Here is a 19,315-nt window from a genome sequence, read left to right on the forward strand (position 1 = left end):
GAAATCAAATCTAACATGGAGTTCATAAACCAAATAGCAACATAAAGTAATCAACAAAGGGAATAAATAAACTAGAAAGCTAGAACAAATAAAAGTAGAAGAGAAATTAAATTAAAGGAACATTGAACCTGGAATTGAGAAGAAATTGAAAGAAGAAATCCTAAATCCTAAAACCTAGAGAGAGGAGAGAGCCTCTCTCTCTCTCTAGAAACTATATCTAAAACCTAAATTGTGAATAATGAAAAGTTGTCTGAGTGAATGAAGGAATTTCCGCACTCTGTAGCCTCTAATCTGTATTTTTTGGGCCAAAAACTGGGTTGAAAACAGCCCAGAAATCGCCCCCAGTGATTTCTGCAGTTGTAGTACGTCGTGCATGTCGCGCGTACGCGCCAAGTGCGTGTGCGTGTCACCTAGCTGCATGGCCACTATAATAAATTATCTATCATTTCGAAGCCCCGGATGTTAGCTTTCCAACGCAACTAGAACCACCTCAATTGAACCTCTGTAGCTCAAGTTATGATCGATTGAATGCAAAGAGGTCAGGGCTGACAGCTTTGCGGTTCCTTCATTTTTTTGTATTCCTTCCACTTTTGCATGCTTTCTTTCCATCCTCTATACCATTCCTGTCCTATAATCTCTGAAAACACTTAACACACATATCATGACATCGAATGGTAATAAGAGAGGATTTAAATTAGCTAAATTACGACCAAAGATACATATTTTCAATCATAGCACAAAATCAGGAAGGAAAATGTAAAACATGCAATTTATATGAATAAGTATGAGAATAGTGGATAAAATCCACTCAATTAAGTACAAGATATACCACGAAATAGTGGTGCATCAATGATTGGCTCACTAGTATCAACCACCATTTTTGAAGGAGTTGGGTCCTCAATCTGGTAAGGTTCCTGACCCTCTATTCTATCATCAGACTCGATGCGGCCTCTTGGCTTAGTCTTAACTACAACCACCCAACTAGACTTGCATGAACCCAGATAAGGCAAATAGTATACCTGTCATGCATTTTGAGGCACTATAAAAGGATCGTAGTGCCTATATTTCCTGGTTACGTTAACTTCAGTGATATCGTAGTCCTTGTGCTTTCGTATTCCTTGTCACTAATTTGGATCATCCCATTCATCTTTAAACACGCACACCTTGTACATAGTGCGGCAGAAATACTGTAATTCAATTATATTTTGCAACACACCAAACTAGTCAGGAGGACCCCTGCTTAAATCCTGACAAACCTGAAATCTGGTGTTATCTATTTTCTTTTCAATCGATCACTGTAAGGTATGGAACCGATATCCGTTAACATTGTATATCGGGTAGCTAGTGGCCTTATTCATTGGGCTCCAACTAAGTGCAACTAGTTCCGAATCTGTTGAGTCAGTTAGCTACACGCTGGCGTATTCTCTGAACCACCATGAAAAATTGTTCAATGAGATCTCAGGATTTGCCTCTTGAAATAACCTTATGATAGAATAGGATAACGGAGTTTTAATTAGATTCAGAAGCTTGTATATTACTGTTGCAATATTTACAAAGACTTAAAAATTGACATGAGGTATGGTAAAATTTGGCCACAGTTAACCAACATATGCAGATGTGCAGCGTTGATTTCCTTCTGCTCTAACTAGTAGTCACCGTCCGCACCTATTGCAGCTCCTTCTGGCAAAAAGACTAGGTATGTTGTTCCACTTGATGAGGATTCTCCCCTCTCATCATTACTTGCAACCCTTGTTCTATATGACTGATTATGAGACTAAAAATAGAATGAGCAAAATGCGAAAATTTCCTTAGCTAGGAATGCTTCACAGTGCACTTGAATGAACCAATCATCCTCTCAAATGGGTACATCTACCAAAATTGGACTGGCCCACATAGTATTACTTCGTACAGTAGGTGGACTGCTAAATGTTCTATAACGTCAAAAAAAGATGGAAGGAATATCCTCTCTAACTTACAAAATATGATGGGAATGTTTTTGTCTAGACTATGACATGATTAATGCCAAGTTTTGTAGCACATAACTACATAAAGAACTCACTTATTTCTGTGAGGAGTTTCCAGATGTTAGTTGGAAGTTCTCTGAATGCAATAGGAAGTAAGGACTTCATGAAGGCGTGACAATCATAGCTTTTTAACCCAGCAAGCCTACCTTGTAACACATTTGCATACCTGCCATGTTAGAGGTGTAACCATCAGGAAACCTTAATTCTCTAATTCACGTACAAATATTTTATCTCTGCTCCTTCGTTAGAGCGAACACCACCTTTAGTTTAGCCCACCGCCTGTTATCAAGTCTATTTAATTTCAGATCTAGCCTTATCATTGTCCTTTGTTCGCTCATCATCCATTACTGTGTGCATGATGTTATTAAACACATTTTTTAATGTGCATCACATCAAGACAATGTCGAATCAAATTATCTTTCCAATAAGAAAACTTCTAAAATGTACTCTATTTAGTCCAATTTTGCTCCCTGCCATATCCCAAAGGTCTCAAACCTACCCCTTATCGATGATCTGTGGGATTCTTCGCACACACTGCCAAACTTGCCTACCACCCAACCTCACAGGTGCCTCTTCTTGTTTATTTTTATTCTTTTTAATGAGTCCTTGTGCCCCAAAAAGGATGATCCATGTCAAGGAATCTTCGATGGTAATCAAACCACGAATTCTTACCGCCATTCATTAACCAAAATGCCTTTGTATCCTCCATATAACTGGGACATGCCATTCTTCCCTGAGTGGACCAACCTGACAACATGCCGTATGCAAGAAAGTTGTTAATGGTTTGAAATATCATACGTTTGTACACCATGGATCCACAACTCCTATAACTCGTCCACTAAGAACTGTAAAAAGACATCTATTTTGTCCTTTGGATTGTTGGGACCAGATATGATGTAAGTTAAGAACATGTATGGGTCCTTCATGCACATTTCAGGACTCAGGTTATAAGGTGTCATGACTAAGGCCAACAAGAGTACACGTTACCAAAATTGAAATTCGGTGCGAACCATCAGAGCATAAAGCTTGTCTAACGTTCTTGGCTCACTCACAAATGTAGGATGCACCCGATCAAAATGCTTCCAAGCTTGTTCGTGTGATGGATGCATCATGATTACATCATCTCTCTTGTTGCTACTATACCAGGTTATGTAAGGGGTCGAACTCATCGATGCATCCAATCGTTTCAACCTAAGGATTAAGGGCAAGTAGTGCATCCGTTTCATCAAAATTCTCTTTAACCAGCATTTACCAATATGTTCTCTCTTGACTTGGAACCTCGATGATCTACAAAATCTGCATTCGTCTTGTAGTATAGCATACAATCATTCAAACAATAATAAATTTTCACCGTATTTAGACCCAATTTCGAAACTAGCTTCTTTGATTCATAGTGGTTTCGGTAGATGCCAGTTGACCCTACAAGTACTAGTTCGTTGCAAAGGGTGGCTTACTTATCAAAAGACTTTTAGGTGTGATTTGACTCTGACTTAAAACTCTTCATTCTAAAACATACAAACAACTTCAAATGAACGCACCCCTTGTACAAGGTTTTGCAGCAGATTCTAGCAGATGATAAAATCCATTTACTTCCAGGTTAGGCTTTTCTTTGGCCTCTTTCAATTCCGTAACACCTCTTGCATCACACACCATCTCATTGTATCTCTCTTGGGTAGCCTCCCAAGTCATTTCATCCATATTTAGGTCTTTCACCACCCATACTCTCGTTGATTGGCAACCGAACCTATTCAAATTAGACGCAGACCGGTTAATTCCCTGTTCATCTACTTCTCTGTGTTCCGTCTACAGCCAATACCCATCCTTGAATCTGTTATGGTATAGGTGAAGCGTTATATCTGTAGGTCCTAACCACTTAGTTAGCTGACACTTTTGACACAAACACCTAGATATCCCTTCAGACATTAACGGCTCCATGCTGAAGACATGCACGACAAACGCATCAACTCCTTCAAAGAATTCTGGTTTTAAACCCCCTGATGACAAGTCATTTTATGCTAGTTTTACAAGCATTTTTCATTAGTTTCATTAGGTTTTATGCACTTTCTTGCACCATAAGTAAGTACTTCGAGTGGATTTTCCTGATTTTGTTGAACCAATCAAACATCATGTATTTTGCACAAAATCATAAATTTTATGCTAGAATTAATTGATTTTATAAATGATGCAAAGAACTAGTGATTTTGGTGGGACTTTGATTAGTTGTTTGGTTGCTTGTAGGTGAAGAAATGGTGGAAAGAGGAAATTTTAGCACACTTTTGAAGTTTGAGCACGCTTTGTACCTTAGGCCACGCTTTAAAAAGTGTGGCCCATGAAAATAAAGCGTGGCTCATGACACTCCAGGAAGGCCAGCGCTCAACCAAGGGAGCGCTCAACCAAAGGAGCGCTCAAGCAAGGCCAAAGCAAAGAGGAAGCATGCACAATGAAGGGTAGCACTCAAAACTTCAAGCGCAGCGCTCCTTTTTGCCACCTTTTTCGTGACACTCTTGGCAAGGAAACAAGGGAGCAAGGCCAGCGCTCCAAAGGTGCAACGTAGCGCTACCCTGGAGCTGCCCCATGCGCACCAAATTTGCTAAGCCAAGGAGGAGTAGCGCTCAAACATTCAAGCATAGAGCTCCGTCTTCTTCACTTTTTCGTGCCTCTAGTCCAAGAAACCAAGGCACACAACCAAGCATACTGAAGAGTAGCGCTCAAGAATTCGAGTGTGGCGCTCGCTTTCTCTCACTTTCTCGTGCTATTGGCCAAGGAGAACAAGGCTCTTGCCCAAGAAATTTAAGGAAGCGAAGTGCTCTCACCAAGGCTCAAAAAGGGGAACCAAGCAAAGGCCAGAAGTAGCGCTCACAATTTGAGCGCAGCACTCACTTAGTGAATGCTATGGGCAAGGACAAATTGCAACCAAGGCTCACCAACAGAGTGAACGCTAAGTTCACAAAATAAAACGGAGCGCTCCACTGGAGCTGGCCTCCAACCCATGCCACCTAAACCAAAAGCCACCCGGATCTATTTTTCATTCAAGGCCAACTTTGAAAAGGCCACTCCAAGCTTTGAAGACCAAAATAGAAAGTGTATAAATAGAATTAAGTTTGATTTGTAAAGGACCTTTTGCTCAATTTTTAGTTTTACCTTTAGTTCACTTTTTAATTTTCACTTTGGAATTTTCATTTGAGATTTGGGAATTGGATCTGGTTTTCTTTCTGCATTTTCTTTTCTTCTGCAACTTTCACTATCTGTTCTTGGAATTTGAATTGAGATTGAAGAGCTCCATTGATTCTAAGTTTGAGAATCATCTTTTACCTCTCTTCTCAATTGTTCTAAGAATTGGATCTGAGTTTAGTTTTCTGTTTTCAATTTCTTTCATCTACAACTTCTACTTTTCTGTTTTGGGTTTTTAAATTGAGATTGAAGAATTCCATTGAATCTAGATCTGAGAATCATCTTTGCTTTGCTTTCATATAGTTTTGGGAATTGGAGAATTGGATTTAAGTTTCTTTTGCTATTTTCAATTTCATTTTATTCTGCAATTTATTTTCTGCTTGATCAAGAGAGTAATTGAGATTTAGATCTGCTTTCTAATCTCATTGCTCTTCTTCGATCTTCAATGTATCTTTAGGATTTCATAATTAACTCAAGTTCTCTTGCTGTTTGGTTTCTTGAAGAAATTTTCCATTTCTGTTCTTGCTACTGAGATCCAGATCTGAAGTCTTGTATCTCAGAGCTTTCTGATTTACTATAACTTGCAATTTCTTGTTCAATTCCAATTCCTAGCACCCAAATCCTTTTATTCTTCAAGCAATTTACATTTCTCAGCAATTTAGATTAAGCAATTTATATTTCTTGCACTTTAAGTTTCTATAATTTACTTTTCTTGCAATTTAAGTTTCAACTCTCTTACTTTCTTGTTCTTCAAGTTACATGCAATTTATCTCTTCTGCACTTTATTCTTCTGCTCAATTTATCTTCTGCACCTTTATTTACTTGCCATTTAGCTTCTGTCAATCAAAGTCACTCAATTTATCAACTGTTTGCTTAACTAAATTCATCACCTAACTAAAATTGCTCAATCCATCAATCCCTGTGGGATCGACCTCACTCTTGTGAGTAATTACTACTTGATGTGACCCGGTACACTTGCCGGTGAATTTTGTGTGGGAATATGATTTTCACACATCAAGTTTTTGGCGCCGTTGCCGGGGATTGATTTAGATTGACAATGATTAAGTAAGGTGATAGTCTAGATTAAGCATTTTCTTTTCATTTTTACTAAGCATACTAACTGTTTGAATTTTTGCTTAAGTTAGCACTAACTTCACTCTAGCAGTAGAGTGTTTTCATTTTGGTTTCTGGTTGTGTTTGTATGTCAGGAGGGAGAGGAGGTGAATCCACATATCTTAACTTGGACGAGAAAACTCTTCGAAGGTTAAGAAGAGAGGCAAGAGGAAAGGGGATTATTGGTGAAGAGGAATCAAAAGGAGAGGATCAAGTGATGGAGGAGAACATCCCAGTTCACAATGAGGGTGTGGCCAACAACCATGGCCAACCTCAAAGAAGAGTCCTAGCCTCCTACACTATCCCGAACCCAAAGAATTGGGGGAGTAGCATCCTAACCCCCAATGTCAATGCCAATAACTTTGAACTCAAGTCTCAATTGATCACTCTGGTTCAAAACGACTGTCAATATAGAGGAAGTGCTGCTGAGGATCCAAACCAGCATCTCTCTGTGTTTTTGAGAATTTGTGACACTGTTAAAACTAATGGAGTCAATCCTAATATCTATAAGCTTCTTTTATTCCCATTTTCACTAAGAGACAAAGCCACACATTGGTTAGAAACCTTCCCTAAGGAGAGCATTACCAGCTGGGATGATTTGTTTAGCAAGTTTCTAGCCAAATTTTATCCACCTCAAAGAGTAATCAAGCTAAAAACTGATGTGCAAACCTTCAGACAGCAAGAAGGAGAGTTATTATATGAATCTTGGGAGAGGTATAAGGCTCTAATTAGAAAGTGTCCAGAGGGAATGTTTAGTGAATGGGTGGAGTTGCAGAACTTCTATGAAGGCTTGTCCTTACCTTCAAGGAAAGCTTTGGATTATTCCTCAGGAGAATTTTTGCAAATGATGAAAACTGCTCAAGAGGCACATGATCTCATAGATATGGTAGCCAACAATGAGTATTTCTATTCCTCTGAAAGGCAAGCAGCTCCAAAGAAAGGGATATTTGAGCTTGAAGGAGTTGATACTATACTAGCTCAGAATAAGCTCATGCACCAGCAGCTCCAACAACAAATTGAAACAATGTCAAAGAGGATGGATGGATTGCAACTTGCAGCAGTGAGCACAACCAACCAACCATCAGTGGTTTGGGGATAGCAAGAGGAAAATTATGAGGAGCAGTAGCCTGAACAAGTGCAATACATGCATATTTAGAGCTCTGGATCAAATGACTTCCATGGAGACAGTTACAATTCGTCCTGGAGAAACCACCCCAATCTGAAATGGGGAGAAAACCAAAACCAGCAACCTTGGCAAAGAAATTCAAAACCAAAACAACTCTAGAAACACAAACCATCAAAACCATCAAAACACTAACCAAAATCCATACAGAAAATCATAAAATAATCAACCCCAATCCAACTATTATCCACCCAACAACTCATCCACTAACCAAAACAATCATGCACCCTCAACATCCCATAATAAACCACAACCACCCCAGGAATCTCAAAGGATCTCCAACTTAGAGATTTTGATGGAGAAGATGATGAAGCACCAAGAATTGGCTAACAAGAACCATGAAGCTTTACTGAGGAACTTAGAAAGGCAGATTGGCCAATTATCAAAGCAAATAGTGGCTGAAAGAGCACCTAATACACTACCAAGTGACACCATTCCCAACCCGAAGGAAGAATGCAAAGCCATCCAATTAAAGAGTGGAAGAACCTTGGTAAATGACAAGAAGCCAGTTGAGAAAGAAGCCACCAAGAAGCCAATAGAGGATGACAAGGCCAGCAGCAGCAAAGAGCAAGTGACAATTAAAGAAAAGAACCAAGAAAGGCTCAAGGAGAAAGAGGAACCTCAAGCCCCAAAGAAAGGAAAGGAGGTCATGGAGGAACAGTCATAAGAACAGAGGACAATGGTGAAGACTCACACTCCCTCCATTCCATATCCTCAAAGGTTCAACAAGGAGATCAAAGACCAACAGTTCCCTAAGTTTCTAGAAGTATTCAAGAATCTAGAGATCAACATCCCACTTGCAAAATTCCTCAAAGAGCTCGTCAACAAGAAAAGGAGTTGGAATGAGAGAGAGACAGTGATCCTAACCCAGGAATGCAATGCATTAGTCCAAGAAGGCATTCCACCAAAACTCAAAGACCCTGGGAGTTTCTACTTGCCTTGTACCATTGGAGACACAGTCATTAACAAAGCACTCTGTGATTTGGGCTCCAGTATTAACCTCATGCCTCTGTCTATGATGAGAAGGCTATCTATAGAAGAAGTGAAGCCAACACAGATGTCATTGGAGCTAGTAGATAGATCTTTGGTAATTCATGAGGGGGTGATTGAAAATCTCTTGGTTAGAGTGGGAAAATTCATATTTCCAGCAGATTTTGTAATCTTGGACTTAGGAGAAGAGGAGAATGACTCTCTGATATTAGGAAGACCTTTCCTGGCCATAACAAGGGCCATTATTGATGTGGAACAAGGAGAATTGATTCTGAGGGTAAATGATGAGAAGATCACCTTGAATGTCTTCCAAGAAGTACAACATACTGTTAAGAAGAAAAGCTGCGTGAGGGTTGAAGAAGAAGATTTACAGTGGAAGGAAAAACCCAATGAAGAGCTCATCAGCTCATCTGCAAAGCAAGAGATGGACAGTAGAAAAGAAAAAGAGGGTAAGAAACATGTGAAGGCTGAGAAGAGAAGGCAGGAAGGGATTGAAGAATTGATTCTTGAGAAGGAGGTTCCTGACATTAAATCTGATGTAAAAACAGAAGAGCCACTAAAGAAAAGAAACAAGAGCAAGAGAAGAGCTCCAAAAGGGTGGAAGAACAAGAAGATACCAACTGAAGGATTCTCAAAAGGGGACAGACTGAGATTGATATACCAGTAGTTGGAGACAAATCCACAAATTGATGATTACTACACCATCAACAAGATACTCTCACTGGAGCATGTGGAGATTGACCATCAACGTACAAGAAGAAGGCTCACAGTGAGAGGAGACAAATTGAGGCACCACAATCATCAACCACCCTAACAAGGGACCAATGTCAAGCTAGTGACAATAAAAGAGCACTCCATGGGAGGCAGCCCATGATTTAATGTTCTTGCTGTTATTTTAATTTCAATAATTACTGGTTTTTCTAGCATAAATTTGAGCTCTCATAAGTGGATTAAATAATTGCACATATCATTTTAGAGCATATGTTTGAGTCCTAAGTTTGGTGTGCCTAAAGACACTTTAAAATATCTTTTCAAGCATGATTGATCATAGAACCATTCTAGGATATATACTCATTCTTTCTCTTTAAGTATATAGCCAAACCTTAAATTTGGTGTCTGTATATGTTATGAATTCCAAGAAAGTCAATTTTTACTTAAAGGCTCAAATTCATGAATAGATAAACCATGCATTGCATCGATTTTTGAGTTTATGGTATTATAATAGAAAATAAAATGTTCCTTATAATGAATGTACCAATTATGGCGGATACTCATTGAGTTTTATATGGATCCTTTAGCAGAGAACAAGTTTGGTGTTCACCAAATTATGTTCAAAATCTAAAGAGCATAATTGGTTATGTATAAATAAGGAACATGTAGAGGTACAAGGCATGATTTAATTGCCTTGATTTAATTGTATAGGTACAAAGGAAGATTGAGAAGAAGACAAAAGGGGGCATGTACGGTTGTCACAAGATCAAAAGAGAGTCACATGTGCCTAGGGAAGTGTGCTCTCTTGAAAACAGAATATGCATGGCTTTGCATCTAGGAGGCCGAACCAAATGTGCCCAATGAGGAAGCAATCCTTGTCCTCCTCCATCCTTGCATGCAAGCCGTCCATGCCATGAACTTTCTACAATAATTAGCTCAATCTTCACCCTTCATTGCCACAAAGCTGAACCATGTGTGACCAATGATGGAGCAATCTTTGTCTTCATCCATCTACACATACAAGCCGTCCATCTCATGGATCCTCAACAAGGAACTGCTCAATCCTCACTACTCCTTGCCACATGACCGAGCCAAGGCTTCCCTCCAACAACACCTCCCCTTCTATAAATTGGAAGCAACATCCCTTAAGCCACACACCTTTATTTTCTTAGCATAAATCCTCCAACTCTTTGCTTTGTTTTATGCCTTGGCTACAAATTGGTAGTAGCACTTCTTAAGCTCACATAACCATTGTTCTCTTCATATATTCATCCCACACACTTTTGCTTTCTTCGTGTAAATCCCCCACAAGACCTACATTGTTCTTTACTCACCCAAAGACACCACACAACACCTTACCTTCCATTTCCTCCCTCACAACCGTGCCTTAATCAAAGTCTATCTTCTCTTCTTCTTTCTTTCCTTCTTAATATATGGCTTCCTCAAGTTCTAGAAGAAGGAAAGGAAAGGAACCAATAGTGGCTGAACCACCAACCTATGATACCAAGAGGTTTAAGTCTCATTTCATGAATCAAGGTATTATAGGCTAATGGAATCAAAGAAAGTCATTCCAGAGACAGGGTTTAGGTTGAAAGATGGAGAATATCCCATCATGAGGAGAATAGAGGTAGAAAGGAGATGGGAACTTCTTTGTGAACCTATCACAGACATCAGTACAGTCATGATAAGGAAATTTTATGCAAATGCTGTGAGGACAAGCAAATACAATCCTCCCTATAAGAGTTATGTTAGGGGATTGAGGTAGATTTTAGTCCACCATTTATTATGAGAGTACTACAGATAAGGGTGATATCATATGGAGAACTCATTTTTGAGGAAGATTACAGGGTGAGAATGACCCTGATGAGATATTAAATAGGTTGTGTCTTGAAGGCAAGGATTGGAAAAGGGACTCAGAGGGAGCTCTAAGCCACTTGAAAAGAATAGATCTCACACCAGAAGCCAAAGGTTGGTATGAGATAGTGAGAAGATCCATCCTCCCTACTGTAAATACATCTGAGGTCACAATCAAGAGAGCAATTCTGACCTATTGCATACTTAGGGGAGGAGAGGTCAATGTCCCACAACTCATCACGGATAGTATTCAAGAAATAGCTGAAGATACTGGTAAAAGTAGACTTGGTCACCCAAGCACTATTTTGAGGCTATGCAAAAGAGTTGGAGTACTCTTTGAGGATGAAAATACTGAGAAGGTAAAAGGGAGTAGAGAGATCACCAAGCAAAGCATGGAGGGTGTCACTGATGACACTGATAATCAGAAAGAGAGGAGAGCTCAAGGAAGAGGGAGAAGACCACAAGCTGAGGGGGAATAAGCTCCTGGTGCAATAGATCTGAGCCAAATGCAAAGATTAGTATTTGAATGATCGTGAGCAACAACAACATTGGCAGCAGCAAATGATGGACAAGCAAGACAACTTCCAGCTCCAGATGTTGGAACAACAAAGGGAGTTTCAAGCAAGAATTCTTGAGGGGCAAAGGGAACAATCAACAAACTTTCAAGAATCATTCAACAGATTGTCCCTACGACAAGCCAAGTATGGGGAGTACACCCAAAATCTCTACCAATGGAAGAACATATATCATACAATTGGAGAGCACAGGTATGTGGATAGAATAGAGTATGATATAGCAACTCAAGAAAAGTTGGACTATGTAGTCCATAGCATGCCAGCATTGAACCAACAGATCAAGCCATTTGAGCAATGCCAAGAGTTGATTGATCATCAGAGAGCACTAGCCAATAAACAAACAGCACACATGCAACAAGGATTGAATGATGCTGGGCTCTAGGATCAGGTAGACCAAATTTGGGATAGAAGGTGCCCTGTTGAAGAACCCCAAGAAAGAAAGAAAGAAAGAAAGAAAGAAAGAAAGAAAGAAAGAAAGAAGAAGAAGAAGAAGAAGAAGAAGAAGAAGAAGAAGAAGAAGAAGAAGAAGAAGAAGAAGAAAGGAGAAAGCAGCATAGGAAAAGAGCAAGACAACTAGAGGTGGTGGAGTTCTTTTCATAGTCTTTTATTAAATAAGGATGATGCATATCTGAAACATGATATGCCTCCAAATATTTTATGTTCTGCATTTTCATATCTTGAGTAGTTTTCTTGTTAGGATTTGCATTATGCTTGTTATCACTCATCTGCTTTAAATTCATGTTTTGTCTCCCTTTATGCATCAATAAGAGAAAATGTTTGAAAAAGAAAGTGATTGTCCAATGTTGTAAGAGTTAGATTGAAATTTGTGGTGGTAATTGCTTGATTAAGATGAAAAGCTCAAGAATAAAAGCTGCATAATAGAGTGTTCTTTGTAGTGTGAACTTGATTGCAGTCATAAAACCTTTTATCAATGAAATTCCCTGGAAAACAAAGCAAAGTAAGGAAGAAAAAGAAAAGAAAAGCCAAGAATTGGCAAAGAAACAAACAATAAGGCTAGACACCAATAGCTTGGACCTTAGGACATATGTCTGTGGTGCTTTTTGTCTAGGATATGCTTGGACAATTAGGTTTTGAGGAGTCTTTTAAAACTTGGTAACTTGAATTAACTAATCCGGGATTATCAACCGAAAGTCCATTATCAAGAGCAACCTAGCTACAAAGCATTAAGTTATCCAAAGAGAGGCTGGGCATCAATGTTTCTAAGAGAATTTGTGAGCCAAGTGTCTGTGGTGAAGAAGTGTTGAGCAAAATTGAGCCAAAAGGCTGCTGCAACACTTGACACTGAGTTATCATTAAGGAATAATCTTTCTAAGCAAAAGAAAGAAGGAAAAACCAAAAGGGATCAATCAAAAAGCAAGGCATTATGACAGCAACTCTAGTGAATCCTCAAAGAAGCAATTCTTATCTATCAGCAAAGAATAAATGAGCTGCATGTTTGTCTGCATAAAACCCCATAGTTCAAATTCTATTATCTGCTAAATAAAGACATGTATGCTTCTCTGTTTCATTTCATTTCTTCTCAATGTTTAATGCTTGCTTGGGGACAAGCAAGGTTTAAGTTTGGTGTTGTGATGACAAGTCATCTTATGCTAGTTTTACAAGCATTTTTCATTAGTTTTATTAGGTTTTATGCACTTTCTTGCACCATAAGTAAGTACTTGCAGTGGATTTTCATGATTTTGTTGAACCAATCAAACATCATGTATTTTGCACAAAATCATAGGTTTTATGCTAGAATTAATTAATTTTATAAATGATGCAAAGATCTAGTGATTTTGGTGGGACTTTGATTAGTTGTTTGGTTGCTTGTAGGTGAAAAAATGGTGGAAAGAGGAAATTTTGGCACACTTTTGAAGTTTGAGCACGCTTTGTACTTTTAAAGCATGGTCCTTGAAAATAAAGCGTGCCCATGACACTCCAGGAAGGCCAGCGCTCAACCAAGGGAGCGCTCAAGCAAGGCCAAAGCAAAGAGGAAGCATGCACAATGAAAGGTAACACTCAAAACTTCAAGCCCAGCGCTCCCTTTTGCCACTTTTTTCGTGACACTCTTGGCAAGGAAACAATGGAGCAAGGCCAGTGCTCCAAAGGTGCAACGTAGCGCTACCCTGGAGCTGCCCCATGCGCACCAAATTTGCTAAGCCAAGGAGGAGTAGCGCTCAAACATTCAAGCATAGCGCTCCCTCTTCTTCACTTTCTCGTGCCTCTAGTCCAAGAAACCAAGGCACACAACCAAGCATACTAAAGAGTAGCGCTCAAGAATTCGAGCGTGGCGCTCACTTTCTCTCACTTTCTCGTGCTCTTGGCCAAGGAGAGCAAGGCTCTTGCCCAAGAAATTTAAGGAAGCGAAGCGCTCTCACAAAGGCTCGAAGAGGGGAACCAAGCAAAGGCCAGGAGTAGCTGACGTTAAGATTTTTGCCAGTAAAGAATTTTATAAAAATAGTCGCGTTGTAGATATAGTCTCTAAACCAACAGAAATCCCTTCGTACAAACGTTTTGGTTGTCACAAGTAACAAACCCCTAAATAAATTGATAACCGAAGTATTCAAACCTCGAGTCGTCTTCTCAAGGAACTGCAGGGAAGTATGTTCTTATTATTGGTTATGGAAATTGTAAATTGGGATTTTGAGAATGAGGAGCGAATGGTTTAATTAGCAAATAAAGTAAATGAAGAACAAGCAATTTAAATGGTAAGTAAAATAAATAAATGACTGTAAATAAACTTTTGGCAAGGTATGAGAAATTGGAGGTCCTATCCTAGGTATCCTTATCAATGATGATGAGAATTAAATCTTAATTCCACTTTGTTAACCTTTACTAAGATAAAGGAAGGTCAAGGGATTAATTGGGTTGATCTTCGAATCCTATTTATTTCCTAGGAAAAGATTGGGATTATTGAAGTTCAATTTAATTAACAAAGATAACAATTATCAATCATGTTTGAGTTTGATAACTCCTGAATTACTGATTTCTTAACTAAGACCAAAAGTAGAAAAGTAAATCTACTAGAAAAAAAATGTCTTCAGATGGGAATAACAATAATATAAATAAAAGAAAGTAATAATAAACTGAAATACCTCAATTAACATTAATTCAAAAGAGTAATCTGTAACATGGAAGAATTCATAAATCAAATTGCAAAAGTAAATAAAAGGGAATATTGAACCTGATAAAGAGATAATCCTGAAAGCGAATAAAATCCTAATTCTAAATCCTAATCCTAAAGAGAGAAGAGATAGGAGAGAACCTCTCTCTAAACTAAATCTAAATCATGAAAACTAACTAAAGTGGAGACTCTCTTTGAATGGATGTGTTCCCCCACTTCATAACCTCTGGTCTATGCCTTCTGGACTTGGATTTGGGCCAAAAAGGGCTTCAGAATTCGCTGGGAGCGTTTTCTGCAATTTCTGGTGCGTGGCTCTGTCACGCGTCCGCGTGGGTCACGCGGTCGCGTCATTCGGAATTTTCCTTGGCACGCAGTCGCGTCAATCATGCGACCGCGTCATATGTGTTTCGCTCGAGGCGCGCGATAGCGTCAGTCACGCGTTCGCGTCGCGCTCTCTTCGCACTGGCATGCGGCCGCGTCGTCCATGCGATCGCGTGGCTGCCAGTTTTTTCACAAACTCCGTTTTATGCTTTCCTTCCATTTTTGTATGTTTTCTTTCCATCCTTTGAGTCATTCCTGCCTTAGAAGATCTGAAACTACTCAACACACTAATCACGGCATCGAATGGAAATAAAGGTAATTAAAATAATTAATTTTAAAACATAGGAAACATGTTTTTCACATACATCACATAATAAGGAAGGAAAAGTAAAACCATGCAGTTAATATGAATAAGTGGGTGAAGGATTGAATAAATCACTCAGATTAAGCACGAAATATATCATAAAATATGGGTTTATCAACCTCCCCACACTTAAACAATAGCATGTCCTCATGCTAAGTCCAAGATAAAGAGTAAGGTAAGGTTAAAGTGGTGGAATGTCATGCAATGCAATCTAATCTAAATGCAACTACCTAAATGAATAATGGATCATGCAATTCTAATTTTTATTCACTTGAATATAAAGCTTGCATGTAGTTGAATTAATTCACATTCTCAAGGAGTCATATATATATATATATATATATATATATATGTAAGACCCAGAATCTTTGAAAAGTCTTATTATGATCAAGTCTCAAATCCTACAGTTATTTATAGCCTTAATTTAAGAGATCATTTTATTAAAGATGATTAAGGCAAGTTTTGATTTATTGAATTTGAGATAAGTTATGGTTATTATCCAATTTTACAATTATTGGATTATTTTCTATATTTAAATCATATAGTTGGTAGTTGTGAAATAATAAGGATTTTTATATGATTCGGATTAAATAATTAATATTTTAAATATTAATACTGTTACTTTGGAAAATAAAGGGTTTAATTACATTATTTCTAATTATTTTGATTTGGACATTTTATTGAAAATAAAGTGTGAGATTGATGAGTAAATAGTATTTTTATACATTATTATTGTTGGGTTAGAATTTATTTCTAATTACTATATTATCCTTATTTTTAAGTAAAATTACTAAAATGCCCTTAACCCTAATTTTTGAAAACGAAACCCTAATTCCTAACTCTCAGCTGCCACACCCCAACCCTTCCTTTGCCACAATAGAACGCAGCAGCCCTCTCTTCTTCCCAGCAGAAAGCAACACACAGATTTGTGAAAGAAAAAGAGATCCGGAAGGGAGAAGGAGGAAGGGCGGCGCCGGCGGGCGTCACTACCGCCACGCCGCTGTGTTGCACTGAGGAGGGGGAACCGGAGACGTGGGACTGTGCAGTGCCGGCAAGGAGTGTTGTCACCGTTGCTGGCGCCGAGGAGAAGGAGAGACTGCGCGACAATGAAGGAAGGGGACGCGGGCCAGAGATGCGAGGAGTGCCGCCATCGAAGCTGCCCTGTTCATCCCTGCCAGTCGTGGTTCTGCCACCCATCAACCCATTCTGTCGCTGGAGACCTCAGAGCCGCTGCTCGTTGCGCCGTCCTTGTCGCCGCCACTGCTTCCATGTCTTCCAACGGCGCTGCTATCGCCACCGTGAGTCCAGAGAGGAAGCGTTGCAGCAACTAAATCCCCAGGGACACGTTCACGAGACGGGAGAGAGAGCGGCGGGGAGAGGGAGGCCGTGCGTCCCGTCGCGCGTGTCACTGCCCAAGGACCGCTGCTGATCCATGCTGTACAAAGCCAACGGCGCTGTTCCTGCCGTCATTAGTGCCACCGGGGTTCCGGCCATCACTGTCGTTGAGGGAACTCACCGGAGTCGTGGAGGTTGTCACCGCTCTTTGTGGTTCTGTGTTGAGTTGCGCCGGTAAGCCTTTGCGGCCAGAAAATGCCCCTGCTGCCGTCGCCGGAAAATTCTTCCAGTAAAGGTCTTGTCATTAGCCTCCGTCCTTTTGAATTCCGAGAATATTATGGTCACTGCATGTTGGTTTCAGTTGTCGTGATCGGAATTCGTCGCCGCTGCCGCTTGAGGTGGCTGCCAGGCTACCGCCGAACCGGTTCGGAGACCGCCGCTGTTTCGGTTCAGCCATTCCTTCTTTGGTTCGGTAAGCATTTTCGATTTTAAAGCCCCTTAGTTACTGTTCTGTTATCATACGCTGAGGTTTGTGGCGTTAATTGCTATACGATTGAGTTTCGGTTGTTGTATGTTGCAAATAGAGTTGTTGAGATTGTTGCGAAAGTGGCTTGGAACCGAGGTTTTGGCTGTCGGGATTTTGATTGTTGATTTCGGGTCGAGGCGGAAAGGATTATGTGACGCGTTTGGGCTATGGTTTTGCGTTTTGAGGTAGGGGCGCTTTCCGAAAACTATAGTTATTATTGGAATTATTACATATGGATACTGTTGTGAGATATTGTGTATTTGGTGATTGTATCTGCCTTATGTGTTATTTGATTGACTCGAGTGATTATGGATGTTGGTTTGGTTGAATGGTTGTGCGGCTTTGTGAAATGTAATGTTTTGAAGTGATTCTTTAAAGATTTGAAATCTGAGTTTAATCCGTTGAGGATTGATTTGATTTGAGTCAATTATTTGATGATGTGAAAAGTCGAATGCACTTTTGAATTCAGCCTGGTTTACTTTAATTGACTTGATCTTGGACAAATGATTTGTTACTAAACCGTTTCTTTAAAGCTTTAGAAATGAGTTAAATCGGTTGATATTGAGTTGATTTTTGAAATGGTTTCCTTGAGATATGCCACTGAGGCGACTGTTGGATTTAGCTTGCTTTTGAATTGATTTCTGGATTCGAGTTGTTGAAAGGAATGAGAAACGGTTTAGTTGGGACCCAAACCGGGTGGCAAAAGTCCAAGTTTTAGGGGAGGTGCTGCCGAAATTTCTATAAAATCCGAGTCTTTATTGAAATGTTGTCTGGAAAATGATGAGTTAAAGACTTCTGCTATTTTATTTGAATTATCAAGAAAAGGATGATTCATGCTTTCGAAATGAGTTAGTAAAGAGGAAATTGTGATTTAGTCCTGCTTCTTAAGAAAGGCATTGTATCTCTTTCAAGAGAAAGTTATTTAGATGAAACTTGTGTTTTAAAGCTGTTTGAATGCGAAAAGGGTTTATGCCTTTGAATTTGACTTGGGGGTTTCAATTAAAGAAGTTTCAATGACTTTGAAAGAACCTGAATGTCTATTGACAAGTTTTATTTTGAAATGTTTTGAGAAAGGTTTTAAGTACTCTTTGAACTCTGAACTTTTGCAAGACTAAAATAATTTTGAACAGTTGAAACGCTTTAGAATTTATCATGGGGGTTGAAGCTAGTTTTGCCTAAGTAAAGGAAACGGCTTTGAAAGAAATAAATGATTACGTGACTCGGTTTAGCTTAGATCCTATTTTATTACTCAAATCGGAAAGCCAAGGTTTTAATGATTTTAAATGAATTCGGCGAAATGAGTTATGCTATTCTCCCCTAAAGACTTGGGACTCTGCCGAGAAACTTTGTTATAAAATCCCATTGTGGGATAGGTGATTTTGAATGTTCCCAAAATGAATCTTTAACTTTCCATGGTTTTGGAAGTTTCGGAAAGAGGATGCCGAGAGCGTCTTTGTTTTAAAAAGGGAACTCACTTTGAGTAAATTTGGCTTATGAGCCTGAGATGATTTGAGAAATGAGATTTCTAAAAGCCAAGGCTGAAAAGAGTTGAAACTTGATTTCAAAGTGAAACGATTTGAGAAAAAGTGATTTGTGGCTTAAATGCCGGTTTTATGAATTTGATGAGGTTGAATGGTGGAGGTGCCATTTTGCTATGAGCCGAAATGGCTGTGTATGATATTGATTTATGGCAGATTGCCGACTGAGTTATGGGCCGTATGGCTGATTATGAATTATGAATTTAAGCCGGATGGCTGAGATGGATGTTGATCTATGGCTGGGACTGAATGAATATATGCTTGAGACACCTGGGTAGTAGCAAGGGTTGTGGTTTGTCCCACTTGCTCCAGGTCAGAGATTGTGACGCCTGGGTAGTAGCGGTAGTAGTGGTGATTCCACTCGCTCCAGGTTGAGCTTTTAAACACCCGCCTGGGTAGTAGCCGCAGTAGTGGTTATTCCACTGGCTCTGGGTTGAGCGGGCAGTAGCAAGGGGGTTGTAGCTCAAACCTACTTGCTCCGCGAGG

Source organism: Arachis hypogaea, chromosome 15 (genome assembly GCF_003086295.3).
Source record: "Arachis hypogaea cultivar Tifrunner chromosome 15, arahy.Tifrunner.gnm2.J5K5, whole genome shotgun sequence".
In the NCBI taxonomy this organism is placed as follows: domain Eukaryota; kingdom Viridiplantae; phylum Streptophyta; class Magnoliopsida; order Fabales; family Fabaceae; genus Arachis; species Arachis hypogaea.